Below are 16,063 nucleotides of genomic sequence, written 5' to 3'. Positions count from 1 at the left end.
TCAGCATATGAAATAGTTTCGATTCCAAAGGAAAAGATCAATTAAATGAGGGGGCATATATATATGAAACAATGTAGGGCTAAGGGATGAGCCCTACACCACTCCTGAAGAAACCATTTTTTTTCAGGGGATAGAAAAGGTCCTAGTACCACTGTTTGCCTTCGATCAGTAAGGAAAGATTCCAACCAGGCTAAAGCCAGGTGCGAGATGCCACACTTTTTGATTCGCTGTAATAAGATATCATGGGCGATGGTATCAAATGCGGCGGATAGATCTAATAAGATTAGCACAGCATTCTTTCCAGCATCTAAAGTTAACTTCACAGTATCTGCAACCTCAAGCAGAGCTGACTCCATAGAGCACTTAGGACGGAAGGCAGACTGTGCAGGGTGGAGAATGTGGGCCTCTTCCAAGAATGTAAGTTATTTGTAATCTACCGATTTTTCAATGATTTTCCCAAGGACGGGGAGTAGTGAAATGGGTCGAAGATTAGAAAGAATTGAAGGGTCTGCCAATTGTTTTTTCTGAAGGGGTTTAATGGCAGCAAGTTCCAATCTGTAGGGTCCTTTGCTTTGGACAATGAGGAATTTAAAATCTTATTAATCACTGGCGTCACAATGTCTACCATTGTATGAAGGATGTGTGGTGGACAGGAATCAAAGTGGGCAGTATTGGTGTAGAGAACGTGACCATGTGTGGATTGTAACCCAATTTGGTACTGCAGTTGGTTCTGCCGATTCCACCCACTGCTCAATATCATTCCTACCCACTTCGCTAATAAGTCAGGGAGATCTCAAAGGAGGATAATACCAGCTGCATGGAAAGTGGAAATGACAGAGTCTTAACTGAGTGGAGGCGATGAACTAAGCAGACAATATCACTGTGTAAAAACAAAGATGACAACTAATCCAGGAAACAAGGGCCCAACAATGGCTCCAGCAATGGCCCTAATGAAGCTATTGAAAAGAGAAAATAAAAGACACCTGGAAAAATGGTAAGCAAGGGGGGGATGGAGAAAGTAAGAAACAGCTTGACCAAAGGTCTCCTAAATACATCTCGCACAAGGGAAAATGAAGTATATGACTAGACAGAGGGCCCAAAGCACACTGCAGACGGCTCTTTAAACACACATTTGCAACCCCAATGCATCTGGCATGGGTAAGTAGGTGTAATGGTTATTTTTTTTATTTCATTACTGCAAGCATATATTCCACAAAAATGAAAAGGAAAACATACATACCACTGTCTAAACATGATGTCCATATGCTGAGAATAATAATTGTATAAATAATTCAACAATCACGTACAATGTTAACAAGACAGTGTTAAGAACAATCTGCACACATTACAATCGAAGTCTGAAAGGGATTATGAACAAAGCAAAAATTAATTATCTTTGAATCACAGATTTGTTCGACCAGAGAGTCCCCTAGCAAACAGTGATGGAGCAAACTCTGCAAGCAGATGCAAGGCACTCATTTAGAGAGTTCCACACACAAACTTCCAATCTGGATTGTGACAATAACACTAAATGCAGACAAATAGCAGGAAATTGGCATCTTTCTGTCCCCATGATCTTGTACCACCATTCGCAAAGAAAATCTTGTGCGGAGTACAAAACCTGTTTCAAAGTAACAAAGGCTTTTTCTATCTCTTTGTACAAGGGCAATGGTTTAGTCAGAGCTTTAAGTGGGATGAAAAACCTAGGGGGTCTCTCAAAAGGGCGTGGCTGATGTAATTAAGGGCATGAGTTAAAAACATGCTGGCTGAAAGTCTGTGCTTCTGATAGTGTGCCGCACGACTGGTATTTTGCTGCTTCTGTCATTGCATCCAGATATATAATACAAGTAACATTACACCTACAACAAGCCAGGACTATTGGCTTTGTCAATGGTTGTTAGTTGCATAAGATATGTAAGCAACAACTATGGCTTTGCTGTATATAATATTGAAAATGCTTCAGTTCTGAAATTATGGGACTGAAAGAACTATAACCAGTCTCTTTGAATGCAGTGAAGGGTGGTACTGCTGCAGAGTTAAGATTTTTTTTTTTTAACCCTGAGGGAGAGGGCAAAAATGGCGCTTGATAGGGACCCGTCTAAGCACCTGATTTTTAGAACTGCCGGTGCTGAGCGTACTTGGCCCACATAAAGCCCTGGGTTTGGTGTATGTTACCAAAATATTGCAATGACTTGACACCCTCACGGGTGAGTAGCGTGCTAATAAATTCCCTGATTGATTGATTGATATGAACACATCTTAAAATCCTTTGGCAACAATATCCTACTATCCCCCAAAAGAGTGTGCACCTGTGCAATAGTAATGTGTTTAGGTAGCTTATGGATGTAATTAATGTTGTAACTCCCCTGCTGAGATTTAATGACCTAAATATTGAAGAAGGATAAGCAGAATTGTGCCCATTTCTAGCCAAGTCAATGAGTAGATACAGGTAATAAATCTTAAATTGGTCCAACTAGCCAGAAGCTGTTAAAAAGTCATCAGCATATTGAACCAGTGTAGATCCTTCTGGTTGGTTCAGGGTGTCCATATCTTTCTTTAGAATTTGACTCTAAAAACTTTGTGGAAGACAAGGCCACGTGAGGTTCCCCCTATTCCCTCGACCTGGAAAATGAGAAAGCAAAAAGATACTGACTATCGCGGTGTATTGGAATGGAGAAGAAACCAGGGCACGAATATGCATACATGAGCCATAATGCAGTTGCTGGGAAACATGACAGAATGGTAGCAGGACAGAGTTCTGGACACCAGGAAAACGTGGCAATAGAACAGCATTTGTGACACAATGATCTTGAATATATGAGAATTTTCTTTACCAGACTTTTTTTTACCTTAAAATAAGAGTATACCAAATGCTTACTGTGGGCACTAAACCCTTTTTTTCAGTAGAAATGCAGTGACTGCACTAATCGCCACCTTTGCCAGGGGGCGTAATGGGTATTGTGGGATACAGGGCAGTATTTTCATAGGGTTTAGCCTAATCCTGACAGGTTAGGTAGCTAAAATATAACCTAAATCATTAGCATGTTTGGACTGTAAAGCAGAAGGATCCTGATTAAGCACCAGAGACTGAATGAGGTGAAAATATCACTGTACAATTGGTTAGACCTGGATCATACTGTCACGCAGGATGCCAGAATGGCATTATTGTTCTCTGCAGGAACAATCAGAGGTTTTCAATGCAGACCTGCTCGCACCAGTACCAATAAAGCACGGGGTAGGCTTTCCATTAATAACATGTCATACATATAGACCCTTCTGATCCACAGGTATTAAAGCTTTCACACAGCAGTTGAATTCTCTTGAGCTGTCCATATAGTTAGAGTATCAATTTTGCAGAAGAAATGTGAATTCCGATTGTTGGGAATGAAGCATTCTGGACTAAATCAGGACAATCTCATTTACAATGTCCTAACTGACCACAGTTGACAAGAAGACCTACCAGGCCCGTCTGATTATGCCATTTCCCATCCATGACTCCTTCCCATTCTCCCTTCCCCGAGCCCAATACAGTAATTTAGCCTTCCCATTCCTCCATAATCCCTCCCTATGACCATTTGGTGGAAAGATTGTGTTTGCAAATACATTAGCTTAGATTCAGTAGAGTTGTTCTTTCTCTCATGTACAGCAATATCATGATTTGCAACAAAACCAACTCTTAAAGACCTTTAGCTTGCTACTCAATGAACATACCAACTGCTCCTGCAAATTGGGCAATAACTCTTGAACAAATGCTGCTCCGACAGCTTCTAGAGCAGTTTCTGTAGCATTAGCAACACCAGAATAACAATCAACTTCAACAGTCAAGATAATCAGCAGGGCTTGCACCTTTGCTCTGATTGTAATTATTAATCATGGTTCAATCGGTTTTCACAGGGCATGCATCAGTAGCAACAATAATGCATCTCTAGCAGCAATAAGAGCAGCTATATCAAAGGGTGCCTGGTGTGGCCAATTATCCCTTTCTAATAAGCAATTTAAAAAGCAGTCCATAAACCTTCACTGAACTGTTGAGAGCTATCAATATAGTAGGGAGTTCATGTGTGATATTTATTAGGAGCCCTACTTGGAGTTTTGTGGATGGGATACTCTACCAAAACATGAAAGATATCCCGTCCACTCTATTACAAGTACTAAAGGCTATAATGCACTTGCAATATGTCGAACGGGACATCTGCCTTCTGCCAAACTCTAAATCAGGACCCAGGTCATCTGGGGACCCATGACATGGATAGTTATTCTGCCACCTACCTCAGGGCCTAAATACCATGTCAGGGGTAGAAGGGCATCATGTTGGACATGAGGAATGCTACTGGAGTCATCACTGGCATCCTTGCTATCTGAAGGAGGACAGAGTTCTAGTCAGTGCATCTTAGACTCTCTTGGGTGGCAGTGGGCTACAAGCCTGATTGCTAAGATACGTTGTCTCGGAACAATGGGTTCTTGAGTGAAACCACTTTGGGTGGAACCTGAGGTGTTATCCTGTCAGCTTCTTGTGTTATCCTTGCACGAATTAGGCTGTCACTTGCCACTGTCACTGCATTCACTGCACTCACTGCATTCCCTTGCGCTGGACTTGCCTGTGTCCCTCCTGTCAACCCATTGATATGTGTCGCACCATCCCCAGCTGTGCCTTGCAGTGCATACACTAAAGTATACAAAAAAGGGATGGATAGAATGTTTGGATTAATCTCTGCCTCTGGTGATTGCTTAAGGCCACATTCCACTCCATCTTTATTTTGCAAACTATGTCACCTCAGTTTGGACACAGCCATTTGGAAATCAGTCTTGACCCTGCTCCAATGGTAACAGTTCACCCCTAACTCCTAGGCCAGGTCCTCACAAAACCGGATAACAAGAAACCCAGGACGTTCGCCCTAGTTAGGGCTCATCACCCAGGTATAGCTTGGTTCGAGTGGCACAGTGTGCAGGGGACCCACGTGTGGCCTTACCCATCCTACTTAGGGCGACTCACTAAAGTATACAAAAAAGTGATGGATGGAATGCTTCTATTAATATCTGTACACTTTACATCTCCTGCTGGTAAGGGGAAGCTCATAATATCTCAAACCTCCCTCTCCTTTTTTTCTGATTTCTAATTAGTGATTTGGGGAAACATATAAGTAGAGGGCAGCAGGAAAATTGAAAGTGCAAACATTTCAAATCCATAATGTCTTTCATTGACCTTCATGATCTCCATCAACTCTTCGATGCTCCCCTGCCCAATAAAAAAGGAAGCACCTTGGATATAATCATCACCAACCAGCACCATGCCCACAGTAACCAATCCCATGAAGTGGATTGGTCCAACCACTCTGCTACCGTTTGTGTTAACTTTTCCTTATCCTATACAAGTTCCAGCCAAACCCCCTTGTAAAGTCTGGAAGTGCTTTTTGAATTTTGTCTCAGCACAGGACATGAACCCTCTCAACCACAAAAATCCTGTGTTCTTTCAGCAACTAATGGGGCCAACAAAATGATGTTGTCCTTGAACAAATTATTGCTCAAACTACCAACAGTATGGCTTCCCTAAAACAGTCACAGCAGCCTCAAAGTCCTTCGCAACCTTAGTTCACTCATAAATATATTGGTAGGAGGAGCACTGTACACCAGAATGAAAATCAGTGGAAGACCCACTATCCTCCAATCTACATACCAAACTAAAGGCTATAAGGCAAGACTACAAATTAAGTATTCTACTCGCAAAGTCCAATCACTTAATCTCCCAGCTGTCACAATCACAAAACCCCTCCAGCACCCTATTTCAATATGTTCACACTGCTGCATGCTCCAGAACTGTTCCAGAATTAACTTCAATCAATCCAGACATTTTCATGGTGTATTCCAATAATAAAGTTCTCTTATTCTGCCCCTTCTTGCCCTATGCTAGTTCCAACCGAATAGGTCATTGTTAAGCACAATTGATCTGGAATGAGTTCAAGCTAGCCCTGTCTGAAGATCCAACAGTGGTCAAACCTCAAACTGACCCCACACTACAATTACCTCATCTGTTGAACATTCTTAAAATCTACTGCCATTTCTTCTCTGAAGCCTTGTCCAATAATAATAATTCTAGTCATATTAAGGGTGTTTCCCTAACACATTAAAACTGGATCAAATCTCCTTATTGCTGAAGAACCACAGCCTTGACCCTAATCTTCCCTCCAACTATCAACCAATTTACAAACTTCCTTGGTTACAAAAATCACTTGAAATAAGTGCCTCGCTTCAACTTCAAGACCACATTAGCAGAGCCAAACTGGTCACAATACTTCAATCTGAATTCAGAGCTGGCCAAACTATAGAACCTTATTTGCTCAAAATCCTTGAAAACATCCGTTGTATTTTTGATGGTGTTGACACATGCCTCCTTGGTCTTCTCAACATCACAGCTGCCATTGATACCATTGACCGCACATGTTACACTCATTCGGAGCCACCCGCAAAACACATTTGCGCACAAGCCACCGTAATATGAGGAATTCATGACAGTGTGATGCAGGGCACTTTGTAATACCGTATAAGCAGAATCATGTCCCCCTTATAGGAACGAATGCACATAATAGATACTTTCATTTGTTACAAAACAGGCAGGCATATAAAATCGTTAAAAGATAAAAACCACTGCGATTTGTGCTGTATTGCATTACTCAAAATTTATGAAACCACTCAGGGCCACGCGAGCTGGCCTTGCGTGGGTTCATAAATCACATTTTTAATTTGTGCCGCTCTTACACCACGTTGTGTGGTGCAAGAGTGACTCAAAGGTGCTTGTAAATATGCCCCCAAGTTCTTTGAGAAAATCTTGAGGGATCTCCACAAATGACGCTTGCTAAATTCAAAAAGTTTGTCTACTTTTAAAAAATGTATAGCTTTTTCAGCATCACCCATGGGTTTCACATCTGTTTCCATCACAAACTGAAAGTAGGTTGAAAACACAAACATTAGGGAAAATGAGCTACCGCTTAGAAAAATGCCAAAACGCTAGTAAAATGTTGCTTTTTCTACAGCTTTGCATGTTTCTGAAAGCTGTGAAGATGGTGATTTGCACAATGTACCTTTCTGGTGCAGGTTTTAGGAAAACAGGCAGACACTTTTTCGCGGAGCACTTTTTTTCCATTTAGCCCCGAAGAGCAAATTTTGCTATATTTTGACAAATTTCTCGGTCCCCTCCAGGGAAATCTACAAAACCCGAGTACCCTTGGAATCCCTATGATGATGGGAAAAAGGACTCAAGTTTGGCTTTGATAACATATGGAAAAAAGGTACTGAAGGCCTAAGATTGACATATCACAAATATCCAAAATAGGGCTCAGCACTGGGATGGAAAAGACTCAGCAGGGCTTGTTATAGGCCAGGGTTAAATAAAAAATAGGTATTTTTACATTTTGAATCCATATACGGTCATTGCTACAAAGTGACAATATTTCATATCTGATATCTTTAACAAGTTCTGGTCGTTTGACCACAGAGTTGTTCACAATGTAGAATGGACTTAAAAATCTCAGGGAGACAAATGTAGCCGGCCTGAAACCAAAGACTGTCTGCAAGTCTCACATATGACATGAAACAGACAACATGTCCTGCCTCTTGTACATCACCATGTGCTCCCATGATACCTGCTGCAAATAATCCCTTACATCTATAATTCATAAAGCCATGTTTCCCTGAAGTGTGCATCATTCAGTGCTCCCGTGAGTCACATCAGCGAGTACTCCCCCGAGACTAATCTTCTAGTGGCCCACTTCTACACATCACTCTTTGCTCCTCTGCAGCCCATCACTCATGACCGCTTAATGGACATCACTCTGTGCCCCCTTTCTGCACATTATACTTTGCTCCTATGAACTTCAGCCTTCTCTGTATTCTGTTGTGCATGCTTTGGTATGATTGTTGGTCTGTGCCATCGTCATTTGCTATGTTTGTATCTGTGTAAGGGTGCTTTAATATCTGTTGTATATTGTAAAAAAATTGATGCCTGTAGTTAGATTGCATGTGCATGTGTGAGTCGGTGTGCATGTGTACTTAGTAAATGCCAAGTTGATGGTTTAAGTTATGGTAAAACATGTTGAAACCCGAATAGTCTGTTAAAAGTAAGATCAAAAGAAATATTGTTTGGTTACTTTTCTCTACATTTCTACCTTTAAATAGACCAAATAATGACAATGAGATACAAACTTCACTGTACGATTTTTCATAGTCATATATCCCTTTTACTTGAAGGGTGCAAATTCTATATAGGACTCTATTGTTTATTATTATATTAAAGCTGAATGCTTAACAATTCTAATACTCTTTTTTTTATTCCTTCCTCTCTTTATTCTCCCGGTATTTCCGACTTGTTGCTTCATCTCTTTTTCTTCTCTCCTTACATCTTCATTTCTTTTACCCGCCCATAACATATTTAATATTATTAAATCATTTTACATAGTTATATTGTATTATTTAGTATTATTTTATATTTATCATTATTAATATGTGATTCATATTTAATGTTGCTTTGCATTGCTCTTTGTGTTCTATTTATTTGTGCATCTAATTTGATGCTTTAAATGCACCTTGTCGATTATTTTGCATGTACTGTTTTTATCATATATTGTTTTTTTAAAAATAATTTATTTCCAAATGTGATCATAGGCACAAAATAATAAAATACTTAAAGTGGAAAAAACTGAGTAGCATGAAAGCTCTGTTGAGGCTTCTTCTCGGTTAAACTTAAAAACTGGAACGCGAAGTAAATGACTGAAATATGAGCGTGGTGATATTAGAGAAAGCAATGTTGTCTAGTAACCAGCGCAATATTGTTATATCTAAACCACGCTAGATGTGAAACGTTGAATAGATTGATTTAACAGACCACATTTATGTTGGAAGACACATAGATATTCCCAAGTCTAAACTTAATATCATTGTGGCTATGGCTCGCATTAAAACAGGTATTATCACTGCTTTGTGGCTTTGTAACTGGTGTCATTTATTAACCACGACTTCAAGGCGTAAGTGCTGTCAACCACAGAATTCAAAAACACATCAACGTAATGCTCTTGTCTAGTTCCCAATCAATTAAATACTTGTTTATATACACGGTTCTTATGAAGTTGTTGCCGAATGCTGTTCATCATTTGATTTTTCTATGCTCTATTAGACTTTATATGGTATTTCTGATTGTGCTTATTTTTCTTATTGTTATTGGCTAGCTTCACAGTGCAGCTATCGTCAGACCTTTCGTGAACAGTAGAAAAAGAGCTTTTAGAAGCCCTATTAAGAGCTTTTGCTCCAACCAGATTTTGAGATTCTTGAGTACAAATTATGATTGGTAAAAAGTTGTGTGCTTCCGCTGAAAAATAGTGCTTGTACAGCACTTTTTGCCTTGTGGGAAAGCTTATGCTCAAAACAGAAATGCTACATTTGTTAATGAGACAAGAAAATGATCAAGGCTAAAGTACAATCTTTTTTTTGGGGGGGGGCAGTTGTATATAGCTCAAACTCGGCCCAAGGGTATAGGAGCACTGTAAAGCGCCAGATTATATAAGGTCAGATATATTTTCTTTTTTAGGGGCAGGGAGATCAAGTGATTTACCCAGAATCACAGTAGGTTGAGCTGACATCAGGACTTGAAGCTGGTTCCTCAGTTTCGAAGTTCGCAGCTCTGGCCATTAGGCTGCATCTACTCCTTCAAAATCGGATGACTTGACTTATTTATTGTGAATAGCACATGCTAAAGCCAATAGGCCTTTAATGGCAGAATGTCATTATATTTTGTCTAAGTTTGTAGACAGTTTTCTTTTGCAGGGGATCTCTCTGATTAACAGAAAAGGAAAGAGCTTTGGTGTAGGAAACCCCAGCCGATGAACCCATGGAGAAGATTTGCACTTTCAGAATCCTTTTAGGAAGTCTTGTATATTATTTTGCCAACTGTAAATATGCATAGGTTAAAAAAAAATTAATTAATGTGTACTTTATGAGAACACTTATGTAAAATTCAGTAAGCCTGATATGGTTATGGCAACAAACCAGCAATAATGGTCTTAGGCTTGATTGATTCTTTAGAAAATGTAGGTCAGATGCCATAGGTCTGATATGTTTATAATGAAAAGTTACAACAGAGACAGTAAGCCTGACCAATTTATTGAGAAAAGTGTTTGTTAAAGCTAATTGTCCTTTGAAGGTGGATTGTAATTACACTTTGCTAAATATGGCAGACAGGTATTCTGTTACACCGAATCTCACAATTCCTGTAGTAGACAAGGCTTATCCTTGTTAGGCCCTTTTCACACAGGTCGTACGCTGTCATGCCAGAAGTAAATTTGCATACATTTATAATTTTTTGACTGTGTATCTGAAGGTTGTCAGTGTATGTGCAATACAGGAATCCTAAATTATTTATTTCAACAAGTCAATGATAAAGGCTTGATTGGTTCTTGGGGAAAAATTATGCCAGATGCCATAAGTGTGAACTGTTTATTATGAAAAAGTGAAAAATGTAGTAGGCCCAACTTACTTATAATGAAATATGTTCATTAAAGGCAATAAGCATTCAAGGGTGGAATGTTATTTCATTGTGTTAAAAGCTGTAAACTGGTACTTTCTTACATGTAGTCTGACTGAATAAATTAGTAAGCAGTGTTTTTTTTGGTGCTGGGTACCTCTTTGGAGAATCCCTTGTGATATAAAATACACACTGTGATAATCCTTGCTAGTTGGCATATATTTGTACTTTTGATGGCTGTTTCCTCATGGTGACTGTGAGAAAAAGTATGCTTGATATAGTCGGCCTGAAGTGGTGATGGTGACAAGTCAATGATAAAGATTATATGCCCGATTAGTTCATTTTGCAAAGTTATGTTCAGTGCCATAAGACTGATCTGTTTATTATGAACGTTATGACAAAAACAGCAGCCCTGACTTATTTTTTGTGAAAAGCATATGTTAAAGCCAATATGCCTTTAAGACAAGGGCGTAACAAAGGCCCCCGCAGCCCAGGTGATGCGGGGGGCCCCAGGCTTACCCGTAATGAAGGGGGCCCCCTCAGCCCCTACTGATGTGAGTGTGAGGGGCCCCTTCAGCATATCTTGCAGGGGGCCCGCTCATGTTTTGTTACACCACTGCTTTAAGAGTGAGTAGTCATTAGACTAAGTTAAAGACTGTAGACAGATATTTTGTTACAAATAATCTTGGAAATTACCATAGCAACCAGGCCTTTGATATAGGCTAGCCTGTGACAAACTCTGAGGGAGATTTGCTCTAGGAGACTCCTTGTTATGTTATTTAGGAGGGGGTTATCATATCACATTACAGGCATGTGAATCCTTAATATCTGTGATAGGCAGTCTTCAGTTTTTGATGACAGTGAATTTTCCTGGGACTGCAATGCCAGCACATTGCAAGAGGGAAGGCACAGCCAGATTCTGTGTTCATTTTTCCTTGCCAATAAACAAGTACACCCTACTTTGTATTCAGTTTATCCCTTACTCTTCCTTGAGAGACCTTCATCTTGCACTCATTTCTCAGCAAAATGTAGTTTTTTTCACAAAGCATGGACGTTTCAACTTGACCACCCACCAAAATTATGTATGTGGGTGAGGAGAATGATACATTTGAAATATTGATTCCAAGCATTTTGAATAAAATCAGCAAAGGAAACAAATGTTAGTACCCAAAGTTCCATAAAGAGTATCAGAAACTGGAGAAATTGATATCATGCAATGTGAAATATACACAGGAAATGGTAGTATCATTTCAGAATACCTACAAATGATGTTTACAATGTAGTTTAAAAAATGCATCAACTGATCATGTCCTCATATTCTACATGAAAGATCCCACTCTGATCTTCCGTACAAGTGGCTGTAAGTCTCATAAAAGAACTGTGCATGCTCACAAAGCATGCAATTTACAAAATCACAGGGTATTCATAGGCAAAAAGCAAAAAGTCGTTATGGGCAGATCATACTTGCAGCAGAGAAAATTACAATCAGGAGATGAAATGTTTTGAACACATCAACACTGCTTGTTATTTCAGATAAGAATTGAGAAGACAGGGAGAATGATGATAAAGAACCAGCCCATGATTGTATTGAGGTTACCAAATTATGTACAAAACCAAGACCAGATATTAAAGAAACACCTTTAGAAATGGCTGATCTGATATTATATTATTGATGGTTCTTGTTTGAGGAACTAATATTTAGCATTGAGAGCTGCCAATGCAGTATGTTCGATTTCTGAGATGTTAGAAGTATGTTCTCTGCCTATTATAATTTCAGCGCAAATTCGCAGAACTGGTTGCCTTAAAAAGAAATTGCAGCCTATTAGAGAATTTTGATGTGACGATCTATACAGACAGCAAGTATGGTTTTGTTGTTGTTTATTACTATGGTCAGTTATGGTCACAAAGCGTTTTTTTGACATCTTCTGGTGCCCCTATAAAGAATGGTGTTTACATATTGGAGTTATTGAAAGCTATGGAAAAGCCAATGGAAATTCCAGTTGTAAAGTGTATAACTCATAATACTGGCAAGGACGTGGTTACGCTTGGGAACATATATGTTGACATGGTTGCATAATTTTGTGCATTACAGTTCTACACAGAATTGAAACTGATCCAATACAAATGCAGGAAATGTGAATTGTTTCTTTATGGATTCAATGCTGACTTCTTTTAGCGATTTGCAGGAATATGCCCCAGGGAATGAGAAAAGAAAGTAGGAGAAACTAGACTACAAAAGAATTATCATGATTTTGTATTTAAATGCAGATCTTAAATATGTGCTCCCTGATTCGATGCTACATTCTATGTGTAAGTATTTGCATAACCAGACGCATGTAGGAAGAGATAGTCTCGTTAGGACTGGAGCGGAAAAAGTTAATGCCCAACCCCTTTATATGCAACATATGTGTTTAACGTGTGTTTAACTGTATTCTTTTACGTGCATATTATTAGTCAATTGTAGTAAGTGACTTAAATTCATAAAACTGAGAACCACTTGTAAAATTTGGCTGAATTAAAATAATGTGCTCATAATGAAAGAAATGTATGTTTTCTTTAAAATTGCATTTTTATATCATTACTAATGCTAACAGTATTCATTTAGAAGTTGTTTAAATCTAGTGATGGCCTAACCTGTAACCAGGCTTAGTGGACTATTATATTTTATTAAGTGTTTTATAAGTGTGTTGTTTTTTCTTCTTTGCAGGCGCTTTATCTATGTCTTTGTTAGTCTAGAACAGGATCTTTCTTTATTGTATTAGAGTAGCAAACAACTGATTTTTTAATAATTTTTGGCCTTGGATTTGTAGACTGAGACGGTGGGAGACACTGTCCTGTACCATTATAAGAAAACAGTGGTTCTGTCGGGTATAGGTAAAACAATTGCTTTATCGAAAGGATGAGTCAAGAAGAAAAGGGGAATCAATCAAGTTAACCACACAATCTTAGAATGCAAATCAAAGATCAGGCTTGTTTTGAAGAATATAATGTCATTTTTTATATATAAATTACATCATTTATATAGCAGAGCACAAATGACATTAGAAATGCAGGATTACCAAGGTAATAAACTGTAAAGTGAGTCTGTGAATTTGTGACAGAGTGACATAGGTGACCAAATTGTGCATAATATATACAGTGGACAAATGCAGAACTTTGTTATATGTACAATATGTAAAAGAAGGGCCAGTATCGAGGGCAAACAATGACACTGTTTCATGGATAAGTCAGAAATTATATGAAAAACAGGTCTCGCACTGGTCCTAGCATTTTCCGTCGACGTTTCAACCCAAAAAGTGCGACTTTGAATCGTCACGCAGGGTCTTCATCAGGACATTAAAATACACGTAGGTAACCTGCAAGAGCAAGTAAGGTGTGTGTCAGACATATGTTATGATTGTGTGGTTGTGTGATCCCGAAAGATACGGGACACCACTCACCTAGCCGTAGGTCTAGGAGGGCCTGGTAAGGAATTGTTCGGAGGCGCAGAGCTCCTCATCAAATGTGGTCTCTGTAAGGCAAAGTACGTGTTGCTATAACTGAACAACATAAGGTCAACGCCTGTATCGTCGTGAGGCTAAGAGTCATTGTGTTGACCAATTACAGAAAGCTACGAATAATAGTTAAGGGTAGTGGCCTCTATATTGGCCGGTTGCAAAGGAAATGTAATTCAATCATGTGCATAAGTGGTTGAAATGGTTAAAAAAGGCGGTCTAAAAAGGACCAGTTCAAGAATTATGGCGATTTAAACAACCGTGTGGGGAGGGGGAAAGGATTTTAGATGTTCGTTTAACCGCTCACCTTAGGAGGCTAAGATCAAATAAATGAGGACAACTCCGGTGAAAAATCGCGTCGGAGCCGTTCAAAGATTTATCTTCTATTTGGTTCTGAAAGAATAATTGTTGAATCAGAATAATTCACAGCCGGGCGGGTCCCTGGGCACTAATTACAGGGACGAATTCTTACTTGGGAAAGAGAGCGGTAACGATTCGCGCTGCAGCAGCTCCTGTCAGAGTCGGGAGAGGCTGCAACTGACAGGCAGGCCGCTACATGAAGGAGAGCCGCGCTATCCCGTCTGACGTCAACATGGTGACGCGTAGAGGGCGTTGCCTAGCAACCATTGGTGCGTCTTGGAATTCCGGCCAATGGTGCGCGAGGAGCGCTACACTGAAGCGGAATCAACAAAACGTCCCAATTACCTTAAGATGATCATATGTTGAGGGGGCGTGGTCTAGCAACCCAGGCCACCTCCGGGAGGGGCGGCCCAGTGGGCGCGGTGTGTGCGTTGCCTAGCAACCATTAGTGCGTCTTAGAATTCCGGCCAATGGTGCGCGAGGAGCGCTACACTGAAGCGGAATCAATTACCTTAAGATGATCAAGTGGCAAACAATTGTTCCAGGCACTGGATGGTGCTTGGAATAGAGACTGCAATAGAATACGTAAAAAAACTCACACATGAAATTACGGAACTTAAAAGGGAAATTTTGGGAGACAGTGCCCTAACAAATGCTAAGGAGGCTCTGGAAAGGGCCGAGAAAACTTTAGTGGAGTTTAATACGACAACTTTGAACAAAAAGCTAGATAAGTTGTCTAAGGACATTAGAAGTTACGACAAGAAATCCACTTATCCTTACCTAGCAGAGGATTACTATCAACAAGATAGTCAAGGTTTCTTTTCCAACAAAAGCAGACAAGGCCCTAGAAGATTTAAGACCTTCTCTGACTCTACATTTGGCAGTGGTTCAGATTCGGATCTAGATAGACCTTCCACGAGCCACCAGGATAACCAATTGTCCCTTTTTTTAGGGGAGGGCCCCCGACAACCAATCAGGGGTGGGGGCCAGGATCAGTTCTGGGGTCGCCCAAGAGGATGGAACAACCGAAGAGGAGGGAACAGCCGGCGCACCAACTCACGTGTCCGTTTCTTCCAGCCGGAAGCCCATGGAGAAATCTCGACCCGCAGGCAGACATATCGTTGGTGAATCCACAGTATGAAGGTATAATCGCCAATTCTGCATCACCTCCAGTACTGTTGCCACTACCCTCACAACAGGACACCTCAACCCCAACAGTTGATCCAAACTCTCAGGCAACTGTCATAAATGGAATACCATCTGAGCATCCCGATGAGATACTGATATCAACTGGACGGCTAGAGCAACCGACCACTACTGCCACCATAATTGACATTTCCCAGCAAGTACCACTGCAACAAGCGAATATCGATCCGGCCTCGACTCAAGTTAACGCTAATTCCGGACCCCTTGACACTCTAGATCCCATAATCAATCTCTCTGATTATGCATTAACAAATGAAGAAAAGATGGTCCTGTCCAAAGGGTTATCATTTGTACCCACAGCTGTTCCCGATTCTTTCAATATCAAGGTTGAATTACAACGTTTCTTCAGGAAAATCAGGCTGAAGTATTATTTTTCGAAAAACATCTATACCCCAGCAACCACAGCAACGCCTTTCCGACCTATCTCGACATTCACACCAAGTGCGTACATGATGAGCGATAAAATACTTGCTTACGAAAAAATTGTACTCGAGGA

This window comes from Triturus cristatus, chromosome 10, assembly GCF_964204655.1.
Source record: "Triturus cristatus chromosome 10, aTriCri1.1, whole genome shotgun sequence".
Taxonomy (NCBI): Eukaryota; Metazoa; Chordata; class Amphibia; order Caudata; family Salamandridae; genus Triturus; species Triturus cristatus.
This window is presented reverse-complemented; position numbering follows the sequence as displayed.